Consider the following 6029-nt stretch of genomic DNA (forward strand, 5'->3'; position numbering starts at 1 on the left):
AGGGGACAAGGAGATCTTTCTTCTCTCTGGCTTTAAACCTTTTAAAGAAACCTTTTTTAAAAAAATTTATCATTATTCTTTTGGTTAAGTTGGGTCTTTGCTGCGGTGCACGGGCTGCTCATTGTGATGGCTTCTCTTGTTGTGGATCACGGGCTCTAGGCACGCGGGCTTCAGTAGTTGTGGCACATGGGCTCAGGAGTTGCTCCGCGGCACGTGGGATCTTCCCGGACCAGGGCTTGAACCCGTGTCCCTGCATTGACAGGTGGATTCTTAACCACTGCGCCACCAGGGAAGTCCTCTCTGGCTTTAAAGGTGGATGATTTCGATTGCTGTGTTTTTTTGTTTTTGTTTTTTTTTTGCGGTACGCGGGCCTCTCACTGTTGTGGCCTCTCCCGTTGTGGAGCACAGGCTCCAGACGCGCAGGCTCAGCGGCCATGGCTCACGGGCCCGGCCGCTCCACAGCATGTGGGATCTCCCGGGACCGGGGCACGAACCCGTGTCCCCTGCATCGGCAGGTGGACTCTCAACCACTGCGCCACCAGGGAAGCCCTGCTGTGTCTCTTAAACCCTAACTCCCCACATCCTTCCCTCCCCCAGCCCCTGGCACCCACCCTTCTGCTTTCTGTCCCTGTGAATGTGATACCCTAGGGACCTCCCGTAAGTGGAATCATACAGAATTTGTCCTTTTGTGTCTGGCTTCTTTCACGTAACACAATGTCTTCAAGGTTCATGCAGGCTATGGCACGTGGCAGTGTTTCCCTCCTTTGCAAGGCTGAGTAATGGTCCTTTGATGTGTACGTCACGTTTGGTTTATCCACTCCTCAGCCGCAACCACATTTTGTCTCTTATGAATGATGCTGCTATGAACACGGGTGTATAGACATCTGTTCCAGTCCTTTCTTCATTGCTTCTGGGTGTATACCCAGAATTGGAATTGCTGGATCACATGGTACTTTTAAGTACTTGTAAGTTTAATTTTTTAAGGAGCCATCATACTATTTTAATTAATTAATTTATTTTTGTTTTTAATGTTCTATCTCCCGACTTCTTTGTACTCCTGTACCGTGGACCTTACTTTACATGTGCTAAGTGCTCAACAAATATTATTTTTATTTTTGATTATTTTCTTTTTTTCTCTGTTTTTTATTGAAGCGTAGTTGACTTATTATATTAGTTTCAGGTGTACAACATAGTGATTCGATATTTGTATAGATTTTACTCCATACGATGTTATTATAAAATATTGACTCTATTCCCCGTGCTGTACGTTACATCTTTGTAACTTATTTATTTTATACCCAGGAGTTTGTACCTCTTAATCCCCTTCACCGACCTTGCCCGTCTCTCTACACCCTAGTTCATCCTCTTATATCTGTGAGTCTGTTTCTGTTTTAATTGTTCATTTTATTTTTTAGATTCCACATATATCAACAACTGTCATTAATAATGCTTAAAAATATAGCTGACGTGTGCCCAGAATTGTACACGTTATAAGGCATTTTCACTTAAATGACTTCATTTAATAATGTGATATGGTTATAATCAGCTTTCCTCTGTCCTATGTTACAAGCACTGTGCCCAGCGATTGGCCTGGATTATCGCCCTTTGTTCTCACAGCTAGTCTGTGAGGGAGGTGATGTTACTCTTACATCTGGGGAAACTGAGGCACAGAGCGATTAAGGTAACTTGCCCAGAGTCACAGAGCTAGTGAGTGGCAAAGTGGCAGAGCTAGTGTTCTAACCCAGGCGGTCTCACGCCACAGCCCATGGTAATCAGTCTTCTGAAAGCTTCCCCCAGGCCATGCATGCTACCTTCCAAGAATGCATGTTGAGTCCTCAGGCTGAAATTTCAAAAGATCATCATACATATTGTTAATTATGAAATAAACATATCCATATGCTGTTGCACCATTTGGGTTGAGACAAAGCATCGCTATGTATTATTTTTTATTTTTGCATTGTTAGAACGTATTTTCACTAGCAATTCCTAGGAATGCTGACTAGTTTTTTCTTTTTCATCAGAATTCACTTACTATAGACTAATACTGTGATATCCTGAAAAGCTTCGTATGACTGAAAGGGGTGGAAAGTTCAGTTTGTCAATTCCATTTGTATTTTGAGACTGTTTATCCAAACTGAAAGGGATAGTGGGACAGAAATCTGGGTAGTTCATCCGGTTCCCTTTTCCTGCAGGAGCAAAGCCCTCACCTGTCTCAGACATACGATTTGGGGCAGTTTGCTAAACTTTGCACTGCACACTTCTGCTTTTGCCGGCAGTGCAGTCCCGCTCCTTCCTGGGCACATTTGTTTCTTTACTGATTCATCTAAGTGGATCTTCTCCCCCATCACTCTTCTCTTCTTTTTAGCAGAGAGTTAGGGGCTGACGGTAACAAGCAGACTGAGGATAATGAGAAAGCCAGGGACTCATCTGATCCTAGAACCCTGCAGGGATCTCTGAGTTCAGCCCCTCCAGGGAGTAAGAGCTGACATTCAGGGCCGCTCCCAAGGGCCCTGAGATGCAATCTGGAGGTCATAGCCATCTGTGGCTCCCCGCTCTGAACCCAACTGACGCGTGCCCTCCTGGCACGCTGCCACTGTTTGTTTCACGCTATTGACACAGAGGATGAGCTGCCTTGTCACCTCCCTGTGCAGCCCCTGCCATCCTTCCTACTGCAGGGCAAATATTTACCAGCTCCGAGATGTCCAGGGGGACAGCATGAAGGAAGCAATGTCAACGAACCTGCGCTCCAGTCCACTGAGGCCCAGACGCCCGGGTTGAACTCACTGGGACTCCACATTTATTCAAATCAGCATCGAAATACTGTTGTCACGTGACCCCCCCAGGTAGCGTCTTGAAAATAATCTTGGCCTCAGGTACACGTCGGTAGACTCTGTGAGTTTCCTCATTGTCAGCATCAAGGCCTAGGAATGAGAAGAGAAGGAAAAAGAGGACGAGAGGAGATGAAGGACAGAGAGAGAAAAGGAAGGAAGGTCCTTGCAGTCTGTGTGAGGGTCACACTTCCTTCTTTAACATTCCCGGCCCCTGGCCGTGGCCTGCTTTCCGGATGCAAACTAAACTGTGGGTATAGCAGGGCCCGTGGAGAGAAGCTAACACCTAACCAAGTGAATTCTTAGACTGTTTTTGGAAGCATAAGTATGCCTTTCAATAAGGATCTTGAACCCAAATGAAGCCCAGAGCTGGGAGAGGTGTAAGGTCAGCAGTTAGGAGCAAATTAAACATGTATTGAACCGAGCATTACAGTTGGCCTTGATTTTTTTGGTTTTTTTTTTTGGCGGTACGTGGGCCTCTCACTGCTGCGGCCTCTCCTGTTGCAGAGCACAGGCTCCAGACGCGCAGGCTCAGCGGCCATGGCTCACGGGCCCAGCCGCACCGCGGCATGTGGGATCCTCCCGGACCGGGGCACGAACCCGCGTCCCCTGCATCGGCAGGCGGACTCTCAACCACTGCGCCACCAGGGAAGCCCTGTGCTTGATTTTTAATCCTCATCGTAATCATGAAACGATAGTATGGTGATCCCCACTGGATGAGAGAGGCTATCTCACTTCTAAAGGATCAGTGGTCCCCTGAGTCCACAGAAGTAAATGGCGGGGCCAGGCAGCCATCACTGTTCTGTTCTGACTCCAAATCCCACCCTTATTTCTCGGTAGAAGCTTTACTGCCGCTTCAACCCAGGAAACAACAGACGTGGGCTGGAAACAAATCTAAAAGCAAACAGCAGCGGTGAGTGGGCCTCGGGAGAAGCAGCCAGCCGGCAGGTGGTCAGGGAGACGGGCCCTGGGTCTGGGGAGGCCGAGGAGGAAGGTGGCCTGGGCGCCCGCGGGCCTGGCTGCCACGCAGCCAGCAGATGCTGGGACACCTTTCCTCCGATTCCACATCCATTGTTCTGCCTTTATTACATGGTCTCACTGTCCATCACAGACGGAAATGGAATTGGTCTGAAAGGGTTTCCTCTTCCCACAGTCTCCTTGGTTGTGTATTGATAGGTAGCTTTTAAATATAATATCCTTCCAGACAGGAAGATTAAGCTGATCTGTCCACTTCATGACCAGACTGGTTGTTTTTTTTTAATTTCAACAGGAGAGACAATGTATTTGCCTCTTCAGCCCTCCATGACTTCCTTATCGTACCATAGTCTAAAAACAGGTGACTTAATTCCCTGGGTCACATCCCCTGGTCAGGTCAGTGGGAGATACGAGGTCAACACTCTCGGGGCTGCGGGACCATGGCCCCCCTTCTCTGCAATCCCAGGCCATGGCCAAGTGGTCACAGGTTTACAAAGGCGGGTGTGGAGGGGCCAGACCCCTGCACCTCTCCTGGTCCTTCTTGCTGGTTGTCTATAATCTAGAGCTCTTTTCCCCACGACTTTTTGTGTCTCCCAGAAGGCCCATCTGTTTTTGTGGTTAGGTTTTTGTCTACGACTTGGAAACTGCATGCTGCTTCTTTTTATTTTCTTTATCTGCAGCCCATTGGGCCTTTCAGACCCTGGACAGAGCCGGCTGCTATGTGGATATTGTCACTGCCCTTCTCTGTCAGTGTAATTAGTTATTTCTGTGGCCCTAGAAACGTGTGTTAAGAGTACATCCTGGGCTTCCCTGGTGGCGCAGTGGTTGAGAGTCTGCCTGCTAATAGAAATTAATACAGCCACTATGGAGAACAGTATAGAGTTTCCTTAAAAATTAAAAATAGAACTACTATATGACCCAGCAATACCACTACTGGGCATATACCCAGAGAAAACCATAATTCAAAAAGAGCCATGTACCAAAATGTTCATTGCAGCTATATTTACAATAGCCAGGACATGGAAGCAACGTAAGTGCCCACCGACAGATGAATGGATAAAGAAGATGTGGCACATATATACAATGGAATATTACTCAGCCATAAAAAGAAACGAAATTGAGTTATTTGTAGTGAGCTGGATGGACCTAGAGACTGTCATACGGAGTGAAGTAAGTCAGAAAGTGAAAAACAAATACCGTATGCTAACATATATATACGGAATGTAAAAAAAAAAAAAGGTTCTGAAGAACCTAGGGACAGGACAGGAATAAAGACGCAGATGTAGAGAGTGGACTTGAGGACACGGGGAGGGGGAAGGGTAAGCTGGGATGAAGTGAGAGAGAGGCATGGACATATATACACTACCAAACGTAAAATAGATAACTAGTGGGAAGCAGCCGCATAGCACAGGGAGATCAGCTCAGTGCTTTGTGACCACCTAGAGCGGTGGGATAGGGAGGGTGGGAGGGAGACGCAAGAGGGAGGGGGTATGGGGATATATGTATATGTATAACTGATTCACTTTGTTACAAAGCAGAAACTAACCCACCATTGTAAAGAAATTATACTCCAATAAAGATGTTTAAAAAAAAAGAGTACATCCCATTTTCCTTGTAAAACTTTATACCTAAGCCAAGATATGGAAGCAACCTAAGTGTCCATCAACAGGTGAATGGATAAAGAAGATGTCCATATATACAATGGAATACTACTCAGCCATAAAAAAGAATAGAATTTTGCCATTTGCAGCAACATGGATGGACTTGGAGGGCATTATGCCAAGTGAAATAAGTCAGACTGAGAAAGACGGATACTGTATGATATCACATAGATTAGATGTGGAATCTAAAAAATACAACAGAATAGTTCTTTTATATACCATAAAAGAAGCAGACTCACAGATATAGAGAACAAACTAGTGATTACCAGTGGGGAGAGGGAAGAGGGGAGGGGCAATATAGGGGAAGGAGAGAAAGCTACAAACTATTAGGTGTAAAATAAGCTACAAGGGTATATTGTACAACACAGGGAATATAGCCAACATTTTATAATAACTATAAATGTAGTATAACCTTTAAACATTGTGAGTCACTATACTGTACACCTGTAACCTCTATAATATTGTACAGCTATGCATCAATAAAAAAAACAAAAAGAAAACCTTTTACCCCTGAGGTTTTCTTTTTGTCAGGTTCTTCCTGCCACGTCTTAAACGTATTCAAATG

Source organism: Neophocaena asiaeorientalis, unplaced genomic scaffold (genome assembly GCF_003031525.2).
Source record: "Neophocaena asiaeorientalis asiaeorientalis breed wild unplaced genomic scaffold, Neophocaena_asiaeorientalis_V1.1 scaffold226, whole genome shotgun sequence".
Lineage (NCBI taxonomy): Eukaryota > Metazoa > Chordata > Mammalia > Artiodactyla > Phocoenidae > Neophocaena > Neophocaena asiaeorientalis.